The sequence below is a fragment of the Cyanistes caeruleus genome, chromosome 5 (genome assembly GCF_971803275.1).
Source record: "Cyanistes caeruleus chromosome 5, bCyaCae1.hap1.1, whole genome shotgun sequence".
NCBI classification, from domain to species: Eukaryota; Metazoa; Chordata; class Aves; order Passeriformes; family Paridae; genus Cyanistes; species Cyanistes caeruleus.
In genome coordinates this window covers 22,312,288-22,338,454 of record NC_141705.1, presented here as the reverse complement: position 1 = coordinate 22,338,454, position 26,167 = coordinate 22,312,288, and the positions used below count along the sequence as shown (strand labels likewise).

The 26,167-nt window shown below is 39.0% G+C and overlaps 2 protein-coding genes across 5 annotated transcripts in view; one reads left to right on the top strand and one right to left on the bottom strand.

The window, feature by feature from the left end:
* PGCKA1 (PDCD10 and GCKIII kinases associated 1) overlaps positions 1–25,513 on the bottom strand; it is a 40,855-nt gene extending 15,342 nt beyond the window's left edge. The window contains exons 1-5 of one of the 2 annotated variants that reach the window (XM_023925384.2): positions 25,393–25,513; positions 13,092–13,123; positions 5,818–5,867; positions 3,381–3,467; positions 632–686 (exon numbers count right to left, since the gene is read on the bottom strand). The gene's annotated coding sequence lies outside the window, so the exon portion shown is untranslated. The remainder of the gene's footprint in view (positions 1–631; positions 687–3,380; positions 3,468–5,817; positions 5,868–13,091; positions 13,124–25,392) is intronic. The other variant, XM_023925385.2, reaches the window with a different exon arrangement.
* RELL1 (RELT like 1) overlaps positions 1–26,167 on the top strand; it is an 88,802-nt gene that overhangs the window by 46,462 nt on the left and 16,173 nt on the right. The window lies entirely within an intron of this gene.

Sequence of the window (26,167 nt, the reverse complement as noted above, 5' to 3'; positions counted from 1 at the left end):
CCCTGCCCCCAGCGAAAAAGAAACCAGCACCAAAAAAATCCCAAACAAAACAGACTTCCCCCCAAAATCCAAGACATTGACTAGGGAGATTTCTTAAAATTGTCAGGATGTCGTGCTTTTGTGTTTGACCATTTAATGGAATAATCTGCAGCAATTTATAGGGAAACCGTTAGGAGTAAGTTTGCTCTTCCCTCTCAAACCAAATTAATCCTTATGTTTTCCAATTAGTTCTCTTTTCCTAAATCCCCCTTTCCCCTGCTTGCCTTCCATTTTTCTTGTTCTTCCCATACCATTTGACTGCATTTTCACATTTTATTGTGCCATTTTTCACCTGTGTGAACTGTCTTAGATTGGTTCAATTTTGTATTCCTATATTTCTTCTGTACAGTGTCTTTTTCTAAACTTCAGAGTGGAAATTGGCAAGCTTTTGTTTGCTACATCAGGAAACTTATGGGCTGGAAAGAAACGCAGTTCTGTTCTGTCACTAGTGCTTATCGCAGCTGAGCGTTGTCTTTAGAAAATACTGTGGAGTACTTTAGAGAGAGATGGTTTATGTTGTGGAATGCTGAAGTTACCAAGGTGAATGGCCAGTAAGTTTTAAACCTACACAAGGAGAAAAAAATAATCTTACCTTTGCCACTGTACTCCATCGACTGCTTGAAAGATTTGTTTTAAATGTCTTGGTCCTGCAATAGTAAAACACTTTGCAAATGGTTTCTTCATGTGCACATGAAAGTAAGAAGTATACTCTGAGGCATTAACTGTCTACTGCAAACAATGTGGAAATAGAACAACCTCCTCTTGGTACCATTGTGAATTTTAAATTTAGACAATGATTAAATAAATCACTTGAGTAGTATGCTCATCCCCTTGAGCTGAACTGGAATGCTAACCTGCTTAAAGTGAGCATAAGCTTTGCTACAATGGATTAGGACTCATGTGAAGTGTTTTAACAACAACAGTAAAATTAGAAAACTTTCAAATATGCAGTATTATGGGACTTTTTTCCCTATGTGTTTTCTTTTTTCTTTTTCTTTCTGGGAGACAGGATATTTATAGTATCAGTTAAAACTTCATGTGTGTTTGTCAGAACTTCACCCTTCAGATTTTCACAAACTTTGAAACTTAAATGCCTCTGGCATTGCAATAATATTTTAGATACTGGAAAAGCTGTTCTTTCAGATGTGTGCTCCAGCTAAATGGAAAGCTTAGCAAAATGTTTTGTATTAAGAATTTCTAAAGAGACAAAAAAATTAATGAGATAATTGTAGAATTACAGTATAACAATACTGCAATGCAGATATTTTTCCTCCTTTAAAAATGCAAATATTTTCAGTATTTCTTGTGAGTGAAATGTGAGCCCTTGCGGATTTGTGTGTGTATGCAAACCTATAATAACCATTAATCACCATGTCAAGCTCATTTCATGTGAAATGGGCAACATTATTTTGCTGTGGGTTTTAGAAACTGGGCCATGTGCTTTCTTTCATTCTCAGCATCTCTCTGTGTGAGTGATAACTTGAAAAATCTCAGTGTAGCTTACATTACAAACCACATATCCACACAGAGTTATGCTTGCACCACTCTTGAAACCTGCAAGGCTTTTCTTGTAAAGAGAGTGAAGTTTCTATTGTCCTTGAGATCCCTTTCAGCAGAACTCTCCTAGGATCTAAGCCAGGGTAGTTCATTCCTGAATTCAGCATCCATAGGCAATGGGGCTGGGAAGGGAAAGTACAAGGTAACAAGGACAGTACAAGCAACATGGTCATTGCTGCTGCTGCTGTTCTTTTTGCTGTACTCTCATTGCATACATATTCTTTGAAGCTGTAATTTTCAGAATTTGTGGGTGAACTCTGACAAGTTCTTATAAAATTTCACTATCTAGCTTCAGGGTTTGAAAGTACCCCATGCCATATAGGTAGTTTCATGGTTGCTGTTTGCCTACAAATTGAAAAGGACAACACTGCTTAGTGTCTGTTCCCTGGGTGATATTTAGAAGACTCTCTATTAAAAGCCTGAAACATGATTGAAAACTAAATGCAAATTTAAGTGGCCTGGATATCCGATGTGACTCATTGCTAAGGAGAACTTGGGATTCATTCAGTCTCGATTCATTGCGTTGCTATGTTGCCCTTAGAGCAAGTCACTTAAGTTTTCCTGTATGTCACCATTTCATATCCTTCTCAGAGCTTAATGTTTGTGCTGCACTTCGAAGATTTATAGCCTTATTCAATCTTCTATACTCTTGCAGAGGGTTGAATGTTTTTGTGCATCTGTTAAAGGTGTGATCAGTACTTTATGTGAAGTGAATAATAAAGCTTATGAAGAATGAGTCATGGTGTGTTCCTGTTTATATGCAGGAACATTATCCCTTTTACTGGGGTAATTTTATGTCCTTTTTGCATTCTATTTTTTTTTTTTTTTTAATATAGCAATCATTATTCATTAGTTAGAAGATTCCTCCTTTTAATTTTTGTTCAGATCTCTAATAATCTTACTTGCAGTATAATTCTGTCTTGATATCCTAATTTATTTTGTGTAAGCCATGGCCTAAACATTTATGCATATAGTGAAAGTAAAATGAGAAAGAAAATCCATGGTCCAGTTATGAAAGGAAGCAGATTTCATTTAACAAATTCAAAAGAGGTAGTTTGTTTAACAAGCTTGTTTAAACTTTCAAGTGCATTATTAATTGCTGTAAATTCCTTTTGTCTGTTCAACAAATTCTGAAGTAGTAGGTTAGCTATAGGGGTTTCCTTTCATTTATTGTTGGATTTTAATTGTTTATTTTGAATCCTCTAGGAAATTCCTGTAATTCTGTAGAAATGTAAAATGAACATGCCAAAAAGAAGAGCTGCTGGGAGTCACAGCTGTTGGTAAATTGTCAGCATACTCCTTATATCATGTCCAATAATAACTAGTTTGATTGTCAACTGCTGTCTGATGTGTGTAATTGGCTTTTGACCCAAAAATAGACAAACCATTCTATATTTGTTCTTAAACTTGAGTTAAAAGTATCCTTGTTTTCATTGTATTTGGACCTTTTTCCTTTTCTGCTTGGTGGTGATAGTTTGGAGCATGGCTGTTAGTCCTATAAATTGCATTCAGACATCTTAATTAAATACTCTTTTTACCATCATCTTTGCTTAGCAACATCCTTTCTGAGATATTCTGGGAAACTTAATACTTGTCTGGTGTGTAAAACAGTGTTCACAAATCAAGGTATGTTGCCATATCCTGCTTGTTTCTTGCTTATGTTGTTTAATAGTTTTTATATTACTCAGTTTAAGATGGAAACATGAAGCCTCATGCACCTAGTCACTCCAGCTGATTGCACAACACAATTACCAGCGAGACTCAGTCTTTGGAATATGGCTTACCATGCTGGTGTAGATTGTTAAAGCGAATAGTGTCTACATGGTTGTCATGGATCCAAGTAGCAAGCAGCTTTCACATTCCAAAATAACCTGGAATTTAAACAAAATCTTTAGGCTGTCAGAAGCTCATATCAGCACTTTCCATTTCATTTGGTTGCTGAAAACATGCTATCTCAAAGTCATAAAACTAAAATGAAGGTGAAATTATCTAAACGTGCTTTGGCATACACCGTAGGTATTCTTCAGGTCCTGGGTGTGTTTCCCACTGAACAAAATTAACCTTTTTGACACAGTTTTTTTAGCAATTATTTCCCTAGTTACTATCTTGTGCTGCTCTTGAGTCTCTTTCTAGGCTTTTGGTTTTACAAGCTGTGTTTCCCTGCACTAGAAAGGTGCATGGGGTGCTGCATTCTCTGAGCAAGCTGGGTGGTTGTCACTGTGATCCACCTATGGTCCTGCTGCATTAGGAGCTCCCACCCTGAAACTTTCAAGCACCACTCACAGGCTCTCTTTGTAGAATGTGTGAAGTCATAGAGTACTTTTCATAAAAGTCTCCCTCACCCTAAGGATCAAAGAGAGCTAACATATTTTACTCACACTATACAGGACTTAACTCTTCCTTTCTGGAAAGCACAACTTGGTCTTCCAAGCTGAGCTGAAGATTGGTTTGTTGTAGACTCTAGGTGTTTTCCTTTGTAGATAAAGTGTTAGAATTCTGTGCTGTCTCCTAGAGTTTCATCAAATGCTTATCTGTCAATAGTGGTTTTAATTTCCCATTTAATTCAAATACTCTGAGGTTTGCATTCCTCTCATAGTTTCCTTCCCTTCTCTAGCAACCTTGTCCTTTTTGCTTTTGTGGTACCATTCAAATATTTTCTCTGCTGCCTCAGTTTCTCTGTTCTCAATTGACAAGTCTATTGTCCAATAGCTTTTTTGAGGGTCTTTTTGATGAGTTCAATTCTTTGTTGCAATTTAATTTTCAGTGGAACAAACTTCTGATTTCTATGCATTCTTTGTGATTGTGCCCATGAGTTTCACTATGATTGTTTACATATGGTTGTATTGTGCTCTAACTGCATTTTGATGGTAAAACTGATTAACCTTGCTATGAGTGGATTCAAAGCCTTTAAGATTCTGTTCTAAGTTCAAGAAAAGGAGCAGTTTTGTGAAATCAAAGCTGAATTTGAAAATCTTGAATTATTTCTATGAATGCTTGGAATGAAGAAGTAATCCTCCAACTGTCAAACTGCTCACTTCTCTCCTAGACTCTGTAGGGATGAGAAAAAGGAAATGTAGGTAACTATAGGTGTCTTGTGTCTTGGTTCACAGAAGGAATGGAGGAGGAAGAGAAATGAATAGTCAGTTTTCTTTACAAAAAGTATATAGGAATTATAATCATGTTGATTATTTATTCCATCAAACTTTCTTGAATTTAATTTTTTAAAAATATATCAGTATGTCAGCTTTGAATTCTGTCATCACATTGCTCCTTGTAAATATCAAACTTGTCACCAACAGCATGAAGAATGTAAGCAGGTAAGATGCTATGCACCAGTTAACATTTAATGATGATTGTTCAACAATTCCTTGAAATCTGACCAATCTCCCTGATTTGTGAAGCACCTCATCAGTAACTGAAAAGGCACAGGTTGTTTCCTGAGTGGAAAAAACAAGCTGACAAAAGGAGAGAACTTGATTCACAGCTAAAAATAGACTGTTTGAAAGAGCTCTGTGGTCTTGCCAGTTGTACAAGAGTTTTCTGGAGAATTACTACCTTTCTATTAGCTGAGGCACCTTGGGATAAAGTTGTCTGTTTAGTTGATTCTGCAACATTATCATGTGCCCATTCATGCCTGGATAGAGGTTCTTAGTCATAGTCATGTGTTAGTGAGGCCCCTTTGGGTCAGTGTCAGAAAGAGTTTTATGCTGTGTTTGCTTCACCACTTTTATAGACCATGCTGGACACTTTTTATTTCTTCCTGGTAACTAGTGATCATGAGCTGTTTTAGATGGCAGTATCCTTGTTCCTGGCAGGCTTTCTGCTGTCTGGACTATGAATCACAACAAGATAAATTTGCCTTATGTTTTACCAAGTGTTGTACAGAATCATAAAATAATTGATTGAAAGAGAGTTCTTCTGGTCCATCCTTTCACTCTGTCAATATAGGTCTACAGCATGGTATGAAACATGTAACACCCAGGTGTAGCTCATTTGCATTGCATAGGAAGCTTTGATCTTTTTGGCCATGTCTGCAGAAGCAGCATATGGCTCTGCTGGGCAGGTAATGCAATGTCAATATAATCTGTCTATGTTTATATAGTTCCTTATTAATAAAAATCTCGCAGGAGCTGAGGATGAAAGTTCAGTACCCAAATTTTTCCACTTCTGTAACAATTTCCTGTTCCTAGCTTGTGTGTTAAATGTCTTCTGATTGCTTACCTCCAGCTTTCAGCCCCAAATGCTAGCAATCTGCCTCCTGTTTAAAGAACCTAGAAGGAGAAATAAACACACTGGTGTATTGCTGTATATTTATATTTGCATATATCATTATATATATACAGAGAGAGACATTGATATTCCCTCTGGAAGGGTTTGTGGCAATTTCCCTAGGTCTGTTATTAAATTTTTATTTTACTGTAGATTACACTGTTCTACAGGTGCCACTTTCTCATTTTAGAATTTTTGTTGTTACAACAAGTAAAGCAATTACTGGATAAGAAATGTTTTATGACTGGGACCTCTTAAAGCTTTATCCTACAAGTTGCCTGAGCAGGCAACAGGGATGTTGAGGTACACAGTTTCAGTAGACATTATTCAGCCATCACTGAGAAACCATGACAGTTCTCTGCGTGAAACAGGTATTTTTCTACATTTGTAGAAGCTGAGGATGTGAAGCCTTTTGTATGTTTAGAAGCTGAGAAATCAGCCTATCCAGATGTTTCAAAATTAATTAACTATAAGGAGTGAGCAAAACCGGTTCTTGAAGCTGTCAGTGCCCATAAATCATCTCTGTTTTTATTTTTGAGGCAGGACAAGAGCATGAATTTAATTAATGGGTTTGACTTGCTCTGGAAACACACAGTAGAGCAATCGCCCTACCCACACCTTTCACAGATGCTGTAAACACACAAATGTTATTGTGTATTTACTCCTGAATGCTTTCCAGCATCATTGTGCTAGATACAGTAGAATGCCTCAGGCAGGTGACAAAGCAATGACCACAGCAAATCCTTGTTCTTTGCACACACAGATCAGAGGAGCAGCAGGTTAGCTCCTGTTTTCTTGGTTCCGGCCAACTTCTGCTTAACAAAGGCATTAGCAATGACTGCTACAGAAAACTCCAGGGGAAAACAAAAAGAGTGGGTTTGTCTGTTTTACATGACTGGGAATTTAATTATAATATGAAAAAAATACCAAGTAGATTTATTCTGCCACTCTGGTGAAAATAAAAAAAAGGGAAAATCTCTTTTTTTAAAAAATAACTGTCTGCAATGGATCACCAGGACTGTCTCTGCATTGTTTGGTTTTTATTGTATTTTAAGTTCTATCTTATTAAGTGTGAAGAGACACAGAAATGGTCAGGCTGGGTCAGACCCCCGTTCAGTGCTGTAGTCAGCACCAGGTACCTCAGAAGGAATTGTGCAAATGCCCTTGGTATTATGGGGAGCTGGAATTACATAGCATTTACATCACATCAAACATGGCTTTAAGTCTCTTGTGTCTGAAAACTTACATTCTCCTAGAACATTTGACTTGTTAAATTTGATTTTGTCATGTTCACTGTTGTGATGTTTGATAGTGTTTAGGTTTTTTTCTGTGGAAGCTCATGATACCCTTTCCTTTGGTAATAAATTTATGGATGGCAATTGCCCAGATTTGTTATGCTGGAGGAAGAATTTTGTTTGCTCCTGGGCTAGTTTCTCTTTTGTCCTGACTGAATGTTCCCCCTTATTTATGTTGTTATGTAACAAGATGGTTACACTTTCCCTTTAGTAGGCAAAGGGTAGGATTTCATTGTCTAGACAGCTAGAGGACTTGAAAAAATGTGGACTAATAAATGTGGCTTTTTTTTTTTTAATAAGACGGAGTTATTCAGAACATTATTTGGGCTCCTCTATATGCATGGGACTTTAGGTTAGCGTGGATGTCTGAGATGTGGAGATAATCTCCAAGTAAATTGGAAAATAGGGGTTCTTTATTCAAATAAACTTGAAAATACTGAAAAAATGGTTGAATGTTGCTTTATATGCTCTATATGCCCCATGTTGCCAACAAGTGAGAAAGCATCCTGTAAATTATAGGTGCACAATGGCATTCACCCTCCTATGATTGCTTGAACCATGTGATGTACTAAAAATATCAGTTCTTATTTTCTTGTTTTTGTTGTTGCTTAGATAGTCTTGTAGGAAAGGACATTTCTGGGGCTTCAAAGAGAGCTGAAATTCAATTCTGAACTAAAATTCAGAACAACATTTCTAGGCCTGTGGCGAATGCATTTATGAATATTTACCTGGAAGTTAAGATTTGGAGTAAGTGTTAGGAATGAAAGCCACTGAACATTTTAATCTGGGAAAATCCTCAAATCTCTCTTCCTTTCCCTATGATGCTTATATCCTGACAAGATCCATGATACTTGTTTTTTAGAAATTCATGCCAAAAATATCCATGACAAATATAAGTTAAAAAAATGCTTCTTCTTTTCTACATTTAAATATTGAAACACACCTATGGCTGCATTGGCCAAACACTGACACCAGTAATTCTGGGAAATATTCAAAAAGAATGCCAAGCACTGAGCAACTAGTCTTTGTGTTTGCTATAAGAGAACATTTTTCATCTAACTGCAGAATAAATAGTTTACCTTTCTCTTCTGTATATAAAATGGTCAATTGAAGACTTTGATATTTTTAAAAATTATTATTACAGCTGTATCTGAAAGCATTTTATAACATAAAAAATAATTCAGCATCCTGATTTCATCAAACACAACTTTGTGTAAGGGCCATTTTGCACACTCTGAGGTCTTATGTAGGGGTGTTTGGAAAAGTAAATCATCACCCCATCTGCATTACTGGATAAGGCTGTTTTTAGTATGGGGGATATAGAAGAGGCTGCATTTTTTCTACCCCTTTTTACCTAGGCTTGCAGCAGGCATTCATATGAACTGTAATTTACTGCTCTTTAGCCATCATTGCTGTGTGTTCTGCTGTGTCTTCTCTGTGGCAGCGGGCCTTCCTTCAAGGGGAAGAAACTTGTTTGGTCGTTAAGCTTGGTGAGGATGGACTGTGAATCACTTGTACCTTGAGCATTAGACTTGGCTCTGTGTTGTTTTATTACTTGATTGCTGAAGCCTCTGACAGATTAAAGGCAAGGCTTTATCCACAATCATATCCTGAGTTTAGCTGTTCACAGAATCATGGAATATTCTGTGAAAGGGGTCCACAAGGTTGATTCAGTCCAACTTTTAAATGAATGGCCCATACAGGGATTGAGGCCAGAACCGTGGCAGTATTAGCACCATGCTCTGTCCAACTGAGCTTATCTTGCCTGTCTCTACATTGTGCCAGGAGCTTCGTGGGCATGCACTGGGGGAAAGGCTTCTTTCAGCCTTTGTGCTGTAGGGGAAAACTCTGAAGATCAGTGTCTGACTGTCGTGCTCTGGTGTCACCAAGCAGTAAGAGGTGACTTGCAGCTGGGCAGAGCCAAGGATGGCCTCATGTTTCCCTGATGCTCTGTTCCCTGCAGACCTGCTGTGAATCTTCTCTTTGCTTGCCCTTACTGAGGAGCTTGTGTTGTCTGTATTCTTATGACAAATCATGTATTTTCTGGTGGAGGGGAAGAGGGGATGTGTGTGCTGTAGAAGTCTCTTTCCATTGCCTTTTTCATTAAAACTGTTTGATGTGGCATGTACTACCTGATGCAAATATAGCCATATGATTAGCTACTCTTGCCAGCTTTTATCTAGGTTGCAGGTATCTTGTTCAGGGCCTGTTTCTGTGAACAGTATTCCCAGACACCCAGGCATCTCCCAGTCTCTGACTGTTTTCAGGCAGTGGTGACAAAGCAACGTCTAATTTAGGTACAAAAATTAGTAAGGTTTCTGAGTAGTGTAATTCACTGTCAAAAGCACTTTTGTTGGCAAAGAGCCATGGGGAGCCACCTCTAGACGTAGGATCTTCCTCTCATGTTTTTGAGGATGTGGAAATGGATCATATTAAATCATGGGCTATAATTTAGACAGTGAGAAGTTTGCAGACTGATTCTGTTAGTAGAAAAATCCCTTGAGGAAACACATTATGTCTATAATTCTGCCAGTCAGAAGATTAGAGAGTCAGTCAAAAACTAACTTACACAAATGGCTTAATAGTAAAGATTGTGCTAATAGAGGTAAGAAATTTAGCTGAAGTCTTTTGCTTAAGGCTGTGAAAATTGTGTGACTTTAAAAAATGGTATTTCTTTTCCAGAGATGTAGTAGAAAAACGGTCTGAGCTATAATTAGTTGAACCTGGTGCTTCTATTGCAACATTAGGAATAATTGTAGATACTTAAATTTGTGGTTGAAAGAATCCCAATGTGCTTAGCATTTGCTTATATATTTGGATAACATATGTAGCCTTTAGGGCTCAGATTTCAGAGTGGAACTTGTTCATTATAATTTGTAATTGTGTGAATATTATACTGACACAATTAAAGAATGAGCCAATGTGAAACTGAGGTGCTTCAGATGTCATTTTTAATCCTCAGTGCTAGGAAACACAGCCTTGGGAGCAGGTTCTCCTCAGTCAAGTGAATTGCAGTGGCTGCTGCTTCTTCCTCCTGCTTTTGGTAGAGTGCATCCTCCTTTTGAGAATGAGTTTTTCTTGAGAGGGTGGAACCAAGTTTTGTCCTGCTTCAGAATTATGATACTGAAACTGTTCCACTGATGAAGAGTAGAATGAATGGGTGGGCCCTTATCCTATAGTTGATATACATTTAGGTAGCTCATCTTAGATCAGTAATCAGTGTAATCAGCCCTTGCTAAAAATGACACATATATTTGGTTTACCGTTTGCAATTCTTGCATCCACAGTGTGAACACTCCTGTCACATCTATGGGGTGGCATGGGGGTTGCAATCCAGGGGAGTCTTGCTGGTGTCTTGCATCAGAGCAGCAGGAGCACAGTCCTGGAGAGCCAGGACTGGAGCAGGTGTCAGTGAGGTCAAGTGTTAATATGAGGCTTCCTCAATACTCACTGCTTTTCCTGAAGTTCCCCAACATGTGTGTGGGAGATGGAAAGCTGTACCCAAAGCCCAGAAAACCCCATTGCCAAAGTAGTCAATATTCTCCTGCTTTCTGTGCGTGCATAGACCAGACTGTGGTGGGGCACCTCCTCTGGGTGAGAAACATAGGAGTTTTTTGTTAAAATTTAATGTTCACATAAGGGCATGAAAGGCACACAAAATCCTGCTGAAGCTAGCTTCTCCTTGTCCATTTGAAGTTTCTAGCTTTAATGTTGGCATTATTTTCATCCTCCAGACAAATTAAAGCTCAGGAGGAGGCATCAGCAGTGAGTCCTCTAAGCAAAGATGGAGATTTTGAAAGTCATTTCAGCAAAGCAGGCAGTAATGAAGAAGATTTTCAAAATGAAAACAGTTCCCTAATGTGGTCTCTAATGCCTTTTCAAAGTGGATAGCAAAGGTGTTTTTCAGACAAGCTACTGCAATTCAATTAAACTGACCTAATTTTTGTCTTCTCTTTCTGCCACAGATTTCCACTCTGATACAATTTAGCTTTCTTAAAATCGTGTTATGGCTTGGAAGGGATTTGGGTCCAGCACTGTTAATTGACAGAGTTTAAATACAGGAAATGTTCCCTAAAGCTTGCCTAGTCTGTATGTTCATATGAGCTAAAAGACTTTTTTGATTTGGGCAGATGAAAATTTTTAAAAGGAAAGTAAGCGTTGTTGCAACCCAGGGCAAATGCTACTGGGTGTGACTTATGCAATATATATATATAGTTTCTCAATTAGGAGTAGAGATTCTAGGCCCACTCTTCTATATTTATATAAATGTCTTTGTGCTGACTGCTGACAGTGACACACTAAGCAGCACAAGCTCTCACAAAACACCTATAAACTCAGTCGTGTGCATCACATCCCACAGTTAGCAGAATTGGTTATGCATTTAAAGCAGCTTTATCTAGAAATAGAAATTCTTACTGGGCTTTCTTCAGCAGCTTCTGCATTCTTTATTTTACCTAATTTAATGCTGATTTAAAATGCATTGACAACATCAAAATTCGAATAAGATTATGGAGTGATGGTTCTAGGTTCCAAGCCTTTGAAATAAATGAAAGTTATTTTCAAAACATGAAATTACTTTTTCTTGCAACCCATTCCTTAATTTAAAATCTCTAATCCTATGATACAGATAATCCAAGCAACTGTTTAAGCCTGAAGCTTAATTTGGCCATAGAAATGGTACTGCTGTGAAGCAAAACTAAACTAATAAATAATCCAGATTTAAATCAGTGCATCATTCTTTTGTACAGAATTGCTTCAGTTTAACTATGCTAGTGCAACACCATCCTTTTTTTTTTTTAGAGCAGTGAGTGGTACACATTGGTCTTTCCACAAGGTGCTTTGGCAATGGTTTTGCAGCCGAAGCAATGCTGCTGTGGCATTTAATACAGGCTGGGTTGCCACATTTCCCTTGCCAAGAGACCCCTGCCATGTGCTGGTGTGGGACTGCCTCCCTTGGCAGGTGTTGGCATTTACTTGCAATATGCATATGCAGGATTGAAACCAAAGGGATAGTTTTAAAGGTGAAAGACATCCTCCCTCTTTTCAGTTTTTGTTCACTTCATATTTAAAGAAGGTCTGAAATTCAGGTATTTATTTCTCTGTTGTAGTTTTAACTTAGTAACTGATGTGATTTGTATGTAGTCCAGAGATTTGAAGCAGAAAATACAACGCAAAAATTATTATTAATTAAAAGTTGTTACTCAATATTTTTTTTTTTATTTTACATTCAAAAATGATATGTATCACATCTTGAATGAGCTTTATCAAAATTTTGAAGTCACTGAGGATAGATAAATCTAGCAAAGACATCCTTTTTCTGCAATGCAGTTACAGATGTCTGGTACCAGTCTTTCAGTCATATGATTTCATTCTTTCAATGGATGTTCCCTCAGCTTTGACAAAACCTATTTTTTAATGTTAAAATCAGTTAAAATCCTGGAATTCAATTATGCATCCCAAAGCAAATAATGATGCAGGACTTCTCTTTTACAAATCACGTTTAACTGAGGGCTTAAGTGATTTATGGAACTAAGAATAAACAATACCTCCAGTAAGAACTTCTTTTTCCTCTCAGCTGTTTAAACTCTTTCACAGTTTCCTCTGACAGCGATGCTTGTGTGGACCAGGGATTGGAGCCTGTAAGGGTCTGTGCTGTCCCTTGCAGTGTTCTATATCTTTCGTTGTAGTGATTTGCTGTATACACTGCCCAGATTTTGACATCTGGAGGCATTCCTATTTATTGTATATATTTTTTTCAAATGGCATGTGTTAATAAGGATGAGTAAGGAAAGGTAAGTCTGATTTACAGAAGCAACAAAGATGTAGCTTTGTTCTGGTTGAGAAAAGGCAATTTTCTTGTGGTTTCTTTTTAAAATTCTTTGTGTCAAGAGTATTTCCCCTTTATAACACGATCCTTGTGATGGTCCTTACCTATTTAAGAGAGCCTTGAGGTTCTTGGGCCCCTGGAAAAAATAACAGAGCAGAGTTTTTGTACTCCTTCACAGTTTGATATCCGGAGAACTGGGCTTCCATCCCAGCTTGGATCAGTGCTGGAAAGATGAGATGGTGAAGAGACAGGGAAAGTGGTTGAGTTTCTAATGGAGACCCAGAAAGCTGCTGGAGTCTGCCTATCAAATCCTGCCTTGTTCATGTCAAAAAGATATCAGAATTCATTTCAGCTAGGACAGACAGGCAAATCTGCATAAAAATGTAGTCAGTGCTCTCCTAAGCCTTCTGCTATCTGATCAAGTTTCAGTCTACGCATCTCATTGTGTTGAGGTGAGGAAGGGGTCTGAAGGAATAAAATACTTTTGACCTTTACAGGGAAGAAGGCCTTTTCACACTGTGCTATCTGGCATATTACCTCCTGAAATCCTTTAATTGTATCAAGCTGTATGTTTTTATTTTCTCTGTAGCAAAATGTTCTTTCAAAAGTGACTTAATGAGTGACTTGCTGTGAAGTTTCCTGTCATAATTATGTTTCTGTGATGCTGAACTGCTGCTAAGACTCAGCCCTCTTCTCATCTATTCCTTCTGCTGTATGCATTTAAAGGGAAAAAGTTAATTTAAAGCTTCACAATGAACAAAAGTGCTGAAAAAACCACGAGTCTGCTGTGGCTAGAGTTTAACCTAAGTTCATAAGTTGAGAGCCTGTGGTCAGACGTCTTGAGACCTGCAAAAACCATTGCATTGCCCTAAGACAGCTGGAGCTGAGGGTGTCTCTAAGGTGTCCCCCTGGCTCTGAGTGCAGCACTGAAGTGGCCCATGGCAGTAGGGAGAAGTGGTTTTCCCCAGAGGTGAGACAGAGACAGCTCTCTGCTGATTTCCTCCTTTCTTCCTGTAACAAAAGTTGTGTTGGTCAGTTCCTTATTCAGGTGGTATTTAGTAGCCAACATGGGAGTTTTCAAAACAAGCCTGTGGCTTAATTTGCAATACTTGCATTTGTCTGTTAACACAACTTGTGCTGTTTAACACTTGCTGTGTCAAAACACCAGCACTGCTAAAGCCTGAACTGGGAGAGGAGACAGAAAACCCTTCACTGGTGTTACCTCTGTAAAGGAACACTCTGCATGTGATGCTGTACAAAAGGAACAAAGCTTGGCTAGTTCAAGCTATATTGAAAGATCTGTTGTTTGTTTTTTGGTTGTTTTTTTGTTTCATTTATTACCTTTTCAGATAGTAGAAAGTTTTTCAAATGGGAAAAAAGTGTGGAAATTTGGGAAATGATGTCTCCATAGGCAAAGCCTAAGAAGAAGGAAACAGGTGGCAAACATTAATATGAGGAAAATTAGCTGTGTGTTTTGGGTGGAGCAATGATTGGGGAGGACAGCTTTGTGATTAACAGGCCTGACTAACTCCCAGCAGTCTGGCTCTGCTGCCACTGCCTGCTGTTGTTCTAGTTGTGGGTGCACTGCAGGAGTGGTCCATGGCACACAGCTTTCGTCCAGCTCCAGCTGTGGTCAAGTGCCATTCCATGGCAAAACAATTCACAATTCCCTGCCTGGCTGTATGGGATGTTAGAATTTTTTAAGTTCATGAGACACTGCCTAGCAAAGTCTGTTTAGTTGTCTTAAGTCCTGTTACTGGGCTTAACAGCAGCATGCTACTGGTAGATCCCTTCTGTCTGAGCAAGGCAGCTTGACAGCTGCATTATCCAGAGCAACTTTAAGTTCACAAACCTGTGTTTCCTTGACTTTGGAGAGTCCCTGCTGCTCTGGGTGAGCTCTGAGCCACCTCATGCCCAGTGCAGACACCGGAACCCACTGCTGCCAAAGCCACATGAGGCAGTGGTCACCACAGGTTGTGCAATAGCCTCCTGATGACACCCATTCTTTGGGATTTCAGGTACCTGCAATTATGTGCCTCTTAAACCCAAAGGGATTAAAACTAAGAGCATTTATTTCTCAGGGATAATGTATTTAATAATAAGCAAGATGGGATTGGGTTGTGCCTCCTTATTCTCCCTAAAATAAGGATGTGCCGGAAGCCTGGATCCAGTCTGGACCAGTCTAGGTAATGTATAAATGTTTAAATAGGGTGTGTGTTACTAGGTGTCTCTGGGACAGCCAAAGTAGCAAGGCCTTTATCCCTTGTGCTGCTTGTAGGTGCTGCTGCAGCACCAACAAGGAAATGCTCCAAACCCCTGATGGTAGCTCAGAGACAGGGCACCTGTAGCCTCCTTGCATGGGGAAATCCTGCAGGGAGGGAGGGAGGGGGCAAAACCCTGAAGTATAACAGGAGCTGGGTAATTGTACACTGGGAGTAACAAACACCTTGGAGTCTTCCAGGTGTCTCAGCTGGGTGCTTCAAAAAGGCCATTCATGGAAAGCTTTGTGGTAATCAATTGCAATCTTGCTTCCATAAGGAGATCTTCAGGCCTCTAGGAAAGCAAAGGAAGTGCTTGGAAAAAGTAGAAAGAGCTCAGGCTCTGTTTCAGGCAAGCATTTCTTACCAGGTCTTTCAAGAAGGTTTATTGACATGAAGGGTAAATCACATTTGTGCTGTATTTTGCTGGACTAGAAATACATTGTTTCGCAGTCTGAGAAAAGTGAATTGGCTCAGTAAGGAGATTTTTCTCAAATCAGGCATTTCTAGCCTTTGTTTTCCACATAGGTGTGTTATTTTTCCCATGGGTGGAAAGTACCAAAAGATCTCTCTGTGTGGGAAGGTGGCATGGGAGGAGGGTGAAGATGGTTCTGCAAACATGCTGATTTCAAATACCACCCTAGAAAGAGGCTGCAGATTTTTGGAGACTGGGCTCCATGTGGTAGGTGGGAGGGGGTTTCTGTGCTATTGATTAATTTCAAATTGTGTGGGATTTTCCTGGCACAGTGCACAGGGTCTTTGCCAATTTAAAGTTAATTTTCCTTCTGTCAAAGAAGCTGCAAAAGCTGTGTGAAGAGAATGTTTTGGGGATGAAGGACTCCAGTATCTGAAGGCCTTGATGGAGTTAACCTTTCCATTTTGTTTGGGATAATGAAAATGACTTTTCCTGAACAGTAGTGTATTTATTCATGTAGTTTCTTTTGCAGTAAACTTTCATTTCCAGAACCTTACTCAGGAAACTCTGTATGGAGCACAAAAGGGTTTTTTTTAGTGTATTATGCTCCTTACTGGGAATGTCATGGAGATGAGGAAAACCAAAACAATCTGAATAAAGAACAAATCCTGCAGGGTAGCAGTAGACTTGTACAGGCTGGGAAACAGAAGGCCAAATCTAGAAAACAGGAGGCACTTGGTGGACTCAGTCCTTGGGTTAGAGAATTTGTGCCAGTATCTAGGTAAGCTGTTCAACTGTGTTAACACTGCACAGTGTGTTCTGTGGACAGAGCAATATTGCAGGCTGTAGGAATGTGAGATAAACTAGACTTTTACAGGCCAGAAAAAAGTCTGTTGTACTGAGCAAAGAAATCTCAGTCTATGATTAACTTTATTTCATGTCAAGAGCAGAACATACAAATCTAGGCTCTTTCATGGCATGATACTGAACAATACAAGCACAGAGCATACCACTGCTGGATTATTTGTCCTAAATGTACTCTCTAGAAATTCACTCAGGTTTAGTTTATGCTAACAAATACTCATTTAGTGCAGCTGTTACAGGAGTGCAAACCTCAGGATTGCAATAAGCCATGCTCCTGGGGCTCATCTCAAATACTGGCCTTATGAAACGTTTTTCTTTTGCACATTTGCCTTTTTTGCATCAAGCTAGAATGATACAGAGAATGGAAAATAATTTCAGAAAATAAGAATCAGTGGTTTACAAACATCACAGTTGTTTGACAAAGGCAATTTTAATATATTTGGCAGCTTAACAAGCTAAGGAATCAACATTGTGGGGGAAAGATGAAACTTTAACTTCTTGAGGGGCAAATAGAACCCACAGAGAAAAAGAGACAATGTTGGTTTCACTATTTCAAAGAAAAGATGACTAGAGGATAGAGGAAAAAATTGTATTTTTTGTGGCTGTTGGATTTCAAGTTATAACTGGATTTTCAAATTGGAATGCAAACAGAAGGAAAATATACTGAAACCCTGTTTATAAATTTAGCTTGAGTTTGCAGAGTTGCACCCTTGGTTTGTTACTGCTAGCTCAAAGTGAGCCCTACACAAAGGAGTAGGTATGACCCACAAAGCACATGCTATAAATTCATTGTTCAGACAAAACCTATGTTTTCCTGGCAAGACTGAAACAGAAGATGATGAATTAACAGCTTGGCCACCTGCCCAAATTCATAGCTCCTAGAAGGTCTGAGAATCAGACAGCTATGCATGGGGAACAATGTTTAGGCTAAGGCATACACAGAAGAATGGATTTTGAGAAGTCAAAATAAAACCTGTAGAACAGTGTACTTGGTGCAGAAGAGTCAGGTTTGAAAGAAAAATTTGATTTTGCTCATTTAAAAAAAACAAACCTCACCAAGTTGTCCTGCATGAAACCAGTGATAAAAAAAATTATCACTTTCATCATTATTCCTTATTCTTGTTGCTTTTTAATTGGATCATAACATGAAATCCAGATAAGTAATATGGCTTTCATTGTGGCACCTGGAGAAGATGCTTTTCTCATCAGAAGAATTTTACACGTTGTGGGAACAAATTTAGTTTATTCTGTGAGCAAAACAATAATATTGTTAATTATGTCAGGTACTGGTGGTCCAGAGTTCATATAAATGCCTGGCATGTTAGGGGAACCAACTGTTTATAATCAGGTATTTCAGTGAATGGGAAGGCAGGCATATGCCTGGCTCAGAGAGTTATTTCTGAGACAATCTTGCAGCCTATAATCTAGAACTGCTTAGACCTAGGCACCCATGGGGGGTGTTTGAGAAGGATCAAATATGTGCACTAAAATTAGGAATCCTTCTAAAACAATATAAGCCATGTCAGTCAGCTTCCTTATCAGATTTTATCTGTGTCTTCTCTCGTATCAGATATAGCCTGAAAGATACTAAAACACCTGATGAAATTATTTTTCCTTCACCCCTTTTTTGGGGGGTGATGGTGAAGTGTGTCTTTTCCCCCAGTTTTACTGTTCAAGATGCTTCTACACAATGCTGCTTTTACATAACAAGTGTGGAAAACATACCAGGACACTGTTTTAAACTTGGTTGTTCCTGAACATTTCACATAAAGATTGGTCAGCAGAGAGTAGAAAAGCATAGTTACAGAAGACTGTGAAAATAGATCACAAACCTTTTAAAACAGAAAAATACTCAAAACAATTAAAAATCATTCTCAAAAGTTTTCAGGCAATGACTCTGATACAATACTTTAATAATGGCCTCTTTATGTACTATGACTTTTTCTCTTACATGAGTTCTTTTTGATTCAAAGGGTTTTTCTTTCTTTTAAATACAGCACTTAGATTAAAGTGTAAAGCATAGAGATAATTTAATCTAGAGCTCTTTAGAGTGCAGGTGAACTTTTTTATTTGGTTATTTTAAACCAATTTCCTTCACAGACATTGAGTGATGATGGGTGGGTAAGGGAATGATTAGACACAATTTCATGAACAAGAGCAAAGAGCTTTTACGTTACAAATACAATAACTATTTCTCAGAAGAAGGTAGATCCAAAGTATTGACCACTGCGTCAAAAAGGTCAAATGTTGCTAAAATGTGATAATGGTGAGATAGCAGTGAAATACAGCTACATTTCTGTAGTATTATTGAATTGCTGATCTTGATTGCATTTGCAACCTTTTTTAGTTTCTCAGTAGAACAATACTTAAAAACTATAGGAAAGGATTCATTGCCTTAAAAGACTTAGTTTGTCTGGCATCAAGACAGCTTAGTAATTTTTTTTTTCTTTCTTTAGTCCTGTGCAAAAGAATGGTGTATATTCATCAAAATTATCAATGAAGGTTGCACTATCAGGTCTAATTTGCTGGAGTGTGGATTTGTTGGTGATGCTGTAATGCTGTATGCTAACACCAGGCTGACATTTCCAGCAGAACTCCTTGTTCCAGGGACTAGAAATGGTGTGTCTCAGGTCACACTGTCATAAAGCAAATATCTGCTGCTTGTGTTGGAACTTTATTTATTGGTCAGTCTGACATATTTCCCTGTGATGAGAAAGTCACTGGGTTGGATTTTTAAAGAGTGTTAGTCTCTAGAGGCAGATTTGGCTCTTAGGGCATTTGGAGACTTGGATTCAAATTCTGCCTCCTACCCAGAGATGGGGGCTGATTTACCTCATTGCTTCTCAAATCTGGCTTTCCCCCACGAGGAAAATCTGGGTAGCTATGTGCTCTGGGACAAACTATTTCTCTTTCACTCTCTGGGAGGAAAGTCCTGATTTCTGTGCTTCTGTGGTCTTCTGTAAAGCTTTATTGTGGAAGGATGGCAGGGAAAGGAAAGAAAGCTGAGGCTGTATTTTGATGGATACTGGGTGCTGGTAATTGGATGTAGAAACAACAAGCTGACCTTTCCCTAGCATCTAGCTTTTTGCCCTTGGCTATCCTCTGTTTTCTTGAACGGTCTTTGAGGTTTTTTGATCATCTGTACCCTAGCAAATCCCTATGTTTTTACTCCATATAAACAAAAAGGGAATAGAAATGTTTTTGCAGAAGGTTATTAATGGGATAATTGCACTGACCATTAGTTTTTAATGTATATTGGTAAATATGAACTAGCCTTGTAGCAATCTGTGTGCATTCATCCAAAGCAATGGAAAATACTCCCAAGTGATTTTAATTTAAAAAGAGATGATAAGGACAAAAATTGGACATGGTACATGGTGGTGGCTCCTCAGGCCCCTGGTAGCCTTCCATTCAGGGCTGATGGCTGTAGTTTTTATTTAATTTACACTGAAAATTAAATCTTATTGTATTCTTGGTGTTTATCCCTTTATCTACATTTGCCCCTGAAATGGTGCCTGGCAGCTGAATCTGTATTATCTTTTCTGTGCAGACATTGCTTATTCACTACCAATGTTCAGTGGAGACATGCACGTACTCTGACAACAAAATTCAGCCATGCAACATCTGCTAAATTCACATGGGGAAAGGGAATATAAAAACAAATACACAAAGGGCACAGCTACTGAGATGGTAAATATTGTTTTTTCCATGCCACACCCAAACCAGAAATAGAGACAGAGGAGGCCTTAACAAAGCTTGATTCAGGTTCCTGACAGCTGACAGTAGCTGCGTGTTTTTCCACTGAGCTGTAAGTGAACAAGACTGCCAATTTACTTCAAAAGCATGAATTAGCCTGAGACTTAGGCTTCTTTTACTATGAGTAGATCAGAAGTAGATGAGAGAAATAGCTCCATGGAAATGTGTAGTGTTAAAGTCATGTCAATGAGATTGCTATCCAGCTTGCTTGCCATAAGAGAGGAAGAGTGAAAAACACTTTTTTCGGGAGTAATAATCTGCCTGTGCTGCAGTAGGACAGCATGGATTCACTGGCTGGGCAAGTGGAGCAGCTGGCAAGGGAGCCTGGGCTGGCTGCAGACTGCAGACCCAGGACTGGGAGCTGCCCCAGCACGGTGGGGCTGGGTCCTGTTCGGGGGGGTTCTGCCCCAGCTCAGCTGTGGGACGGAGCACACAGCTCAGAACGGAGAGGAGGAAATTGCTGGGTGGCTGTGCCAGAGTATAGCTGGTGCTTCTGCATCCTAGGCTGTTGCACAGAGCTCAGGTGCTTAATAAGGTATATAAAACTGGGCACTCCCAAATCTGCTGCTGATAAAACAGGGTTTCAAAGTGGCTGTGGGTTGGAGGGGGAAGTCAGTGTAGGAAATACAGTCCAGTCAACACATACAGTCATTGCAATAAATTTAGTGGGGAGGTTAGGTAGTCAGGGGAGGAACAGAGCTGCAATCTGGTGGGCCCTCAGGACTGTGGACATGTGGCTCCACATGGCTCATTTGAGTCACTCCATACCTCTCCTGCCTGAAAGCTGCTGTCAGATACTCTGCATCAGAGTATAAGAGGACATCAATACTAACCTGCCTGGAAAAGTGCCTTAACATCCAGATGCACCTGCTCCGAGCATGGCAGATTGGGCAGATGTGAAATAATCTGTTTTGTTATGGTCTGAAGAATTTCTGTCTAGCACAAGACAACCTGTACTGCTACCATGCTGTTTCTGCTGGCAGCACTATGCTGGGCACCACTTGCATCAGGCTATTTATTTTCTCCTGTCCCCTGTTGGCAGTGTCCTCACACTGAATTGATACTATTCCCACTGGAATCAGTGAGAAGAGTTCTCAGGGTGGACTTCATGCTGAAAGGATTTTCAGTCATTGGGTGTGCATTATTCTTGACATGGGGTACACTTGTGCTTGTCATTCAGCTCCTTCAGAAAAGCAGATTGCCTGCAATAGCAAGGCATTGGACCTTGTTTACATCATATCATACAACTAACTGCTCTTTAATAGAAAAACATAACTGTATTAAAAAGCTAGAATTGATGCAAAGTTGAGCTAGGTCAAGCTGGCTGAAAAAAGTAAGCCTCAAGGAGAAGTCTTGTCATCCTAAATGGAAAAGTAACTTGTGTGAATTAGTAATAGAATATTCAACCAGAAATATTTTTCTAACCAGAAAGTATCTGTGCCTTTGCAGCAAACATCAGTGATAAAAGTGAAAAAAAAAGGGAGTTAAGTAAACTTGCATAAAAATGGCAGACAGAAAAAAAGTCACACAGAAAAAAAATCAACTTGGGCCTTTTTTCCCCCCTGCCTCCTGCTTTAAATGATTAAATGTTTGGTCTCCACACAACATATTCTGTTCTTAATAAAATTTTAATGTTCCTCTGTATGTCTAAGTGAAAGTGACCCAGAGAACAACTCACAGGAAAATTGCTGCCTTCTTTTTTCCCCTTTCCAACAATTCCTTTTGACCTTTCTACAGTAACTCATTTATTTTGTCTATTTTGATATCAAACTTTCAATAAGTACAACTACAGTATGTTTTATACCTATTCTCCTTAACAATACATCCTGCTTGCCAGCACTCTTCCGTAGGTCAGCAAAAACCAACAATTTTCATGCATCATTGCTCAGGCATGAAGTTTTGACATTGGATCTCCAGCATGATCAGGTGCTAAATGAGGTGCTTCTGGTTAAGGAGTGGTGGGATTTGGCCACCTGCTCTGGTTAGCCATGCCCTCCCCACCATGACTGTTGTGTGGAAAGCTTGGGCATAGTTTGCTGACAGGTGATCATATATAATCCTCAGAAAGACAGAGTCTGAAGGAGAAATTATAAATTTCAAACAAATATTTATGTCCTGATTACATTTCATCATGTTTCAGTGGGCTGAGTGTTAACCCCACCCCTGTCCTTTGTGAGACAGTATCAGTGAAAGACGTAGACAATGCTGAGGCCGTGTTTAACTGGATACAGTGCAAACACAGCAAAAGACCATCCCTTCCTGAAGGATGTGAAGAAAGGCTTTCCTTAGCTTTCATTCAGCAAAGTCTGAGAGCAAATACTTCTTGAGAGCAAATACTTGAGGTCGGGTGCAAACAGTAGTGTGGTTAGAGAAGGGCCTCAACACTCGCAGATGTTTGCCTTGCATAGTGAACCACTTTTAAACAGGCTTTCCAAGGAAGGAAGTCACGATTCCCTTCACTTGCTCTATCTTCCCACCTTCCCAGAGCTGTGCAAAAATCATCGGGTTTATTTTCAGTATTAGTTTTAAATGTGGTACAAATTCCCTGAGATCTGGAAACTGGAAGATCTGGATTGCCTTTTGATCAATGCTTGTTTAGCTTTGGGGTAAAGAAAAACAGTGATGTGAGGATCGTAGGTGGGGAGACAAAGATCCAGGACTCATGCTCCAGGTGCTCATGAGGCAGACAGCCTCGTTTATTTTTCTGAACTCACTCAAATACTCAGTTCAGATTTCCCAGGCTAGACAGTCACTGGCTGATACTTCTCTCCCTGCCCAGTGTCCTGGCCAGTGGTGTGCAGTGGTTCAGGCAGGAATTAGGCTAGCTAAATTAGATTTGTGTTATGGCTATAGACCAGATCCGTGTTATGTCTAGACCCACCCTGTCCAGTCCAGACCATCTGCGCTGTGACACTACTGCAACAAAAAACTATTCTTAACTTCTGATAGTGTTTTGATTTTTATATTTGCTTGGCTTTCCCCAGAATTGTAGAGGAAAATTCTCTCTTAGGTTTCCAATTATCTAATTTTCCAAGAACTTCTCTCTTCTTTTGGTTATGAGCAGGAAGTACTTGATTTGTGTCTTCACTGTGAAACAACTCTATACTTGGTTCTTTATTAATGTGACAAAGCAAGAAAACTGGTTGGTTTGTTTCATCAGGAAAAAAAAAATAGGTAATAATTAGAGCAGTAGAAATTTATGGACTAAAATTGTGGGCATAAAAAATATCTGAGCTACTAGAGTGCTTGACAGCAAGTGCCTCATTTGTATTCCTTTCTTTAGGAAAGGAGTTCAGGAAGGCTCGCTCTCATTCAATGGGTGCTGTCATTTTGGTCACAGAGTAATTTCAGTGTGCATTGTACCTTCCACCCTACAAAAACACTTTGTGTAATTAATATTCAACCAATTTAACTACTGTGCTAAGCTGGTTTACTGTGACACACGTAACTTGTACAAACATTTCTTAGAAGGGACTGGCCACAGCAGGCTGCTTTTCATGTTTTGGGTGCAATGCTCCTCTCAGCGAAAGCCTGTGGTTGGCTGTTCACTTGGGAGCTGCGGTGTTCCTCTCTCTCCCCTGAGATATAAATGTAGCTTGGCAAATAAGCCCCTTATCTACAACAGTTTCTGAATAGATTTTTGTAAATAATATAGGCTCAGAAGTCAGTTATAGTAAAGTCGGAGCAGTTCTTTTAAAGTGTAGTGGTTTATTGCTACACTCCCATCGGCACAGCTGGGAGCCACTCTCTCAGGACGTTGGTACAATGAGTTTGATAAAGAGATACTTCATGGCTCAGGCTGATCTAGGCTGTGCTCAGGTCTTAGCCCTCCTCAACATGAGACCATGTTTCAAGATGGGCACCCAGAAAGTGAATGACAATTTTTGAAGTGCCACTGGTAAACCTGTTTGGACTCAAACTTATCTTAAATAATGGTAATGACAACCCCCTTTTTTTCCCCAAAGAATGTTGAGAGCTTAGCTAAAGCAAATTGCTTCAGGTATTATTATTCTCCATTTCTTTTAGTATCTCCTAGCATTATGTGGAAACAATAAAAGAAATGTCTTTTATAGAATGAGCTGAGGAAAAATTACATTACTGGCAATCAACACCCGACCACTGTAGGAAAAAAACCAATAAACACTGCTTGCTGCTTTTGAGCAGTAGGAATCCTCGGGATGTGGCAATCCTGTGATGCACTAGAGATATTTAGTAAATTTGGATTCTGTAATCTTCTAGAATGCAGTCTTTAACTAAATTTCTATAAAGATATTTAAAAATTGAGTATTTAGAGCACTGTCTGAAAACAATTACAGTTTAATGAAAATTGTGATAAGAAAAAGATCTTTGTGATAAAAATGCTTCCACTGTAGCCTTCAGTGCAAGTAAAAAAAATGAACTCCTGCAATATTACCAGAAATTGTCAGTGAAACTTTATTGCTCCATGTAAAAACTGATATGCTTTAATGCAATTTAAAGTCTCAATTTAAAATAAACTGGTTTTATCTGACTTTCCACTTAGTCTATATTTTGCAATTTTATTCTCCTTTTATGGAACACTAGTACTCCCCATCTGTCTTTCATTTGCTTTTGTAAGATTTTATTTTTAAATGTACCACATTCTAGGAGGGGAATTTAGAAATCATGTAAGTTTATTGAGGAAGCCAAATCAGTTAAAACACACTTGGATTACTGTGACTGAAACAATGTGCAATTCACGACATAAGGAAGTTAGAAGAGTTCTAAATCCCCTTATTTCAGACATCAAAGACATATTAACTCCTCCTTCACCCCACATATGCCAACTCAACCACTTCAATAACAAAGAGATAAGTTAATAAGAGATATTTAAGTTAATAAGAGATATTTTAAAACGTTGCTTTTTAAATAGGTTTGGCTTAAAAATTGTTTGCTTCGGATTTCCACTGAGCCAACTGTATTTCTGAGTGTAAAAACAATCCTGACTACAACAGGTGGAACAAGTGAGATCAAGTATTTTCAGGATAATCTTCTTAGACTGTTTTGAAAGGTAGAAAAGAGAGTACAAAATATGCCCTGTAAACAGTTTCTCTAGAAAGCACAATGTTACAAGTTTAAGAGAACTTTTCCTACCTGTAGCTTTTGTGTGGATCAGGAAGCGTAGCTTTTCCTGATTACAATCTTCCATGGCTTAGCTTGGCTTCTGCATTTGAATGTTAAATATGTAAGAATGCCTTGTTTAGCTTGGGAGTTTGCATGACCTCTTAATGAGACACTGTAGTTAGTGTCATTGGGTATTAAGGCATCATGTGACTGTAGATGAAAATAAAATCCTTTAAAGTTTGCATTTAATACTTCCTAGAATCTGTAACCCTTTACCTGCAAGCTGGATAAAAACCTGATAGAACTCACCGTTTTCTGGCCAGGGTTAAAAAAAGGAGAAGCGGAAGAACACGCGTCAAATAATTCCTTTCCTCTGGGGCAGTCACAACCACAACAACAAAGCCCAAACCTGTCAGTGTATTCATGCTGCCACTTGCATATTCTTAAAATTAAATCTCCCCATATCACAAACAGTGCTGGAGGAATTTGGCAGAAAGTTTCTCTGTTGCATGTTGCCTGGCAATGACATTTATTCCCCACTGTTTTGTGTCATTCTCTAAAGAGAAATTCAGCTTTAAGGTGTATTTGCAGGCGTCATGTCACATTTACCTGTGAAAGCTGCCGACTTTCCTGGAGTCATTTTGATTTGAGTGTGGTGTTTCCAGAAGTGATATGAATGATGTCCTGTTGCCGCAAACAGTTGAGAGAGTTTTCCCCGTACAGGAGGAGAGGTTTATGTTAGGCAAGCACCTGGGTCATGTGTGATCTTTAACACATGTACCGGGAAGCTGTAGAACAAGCCTCC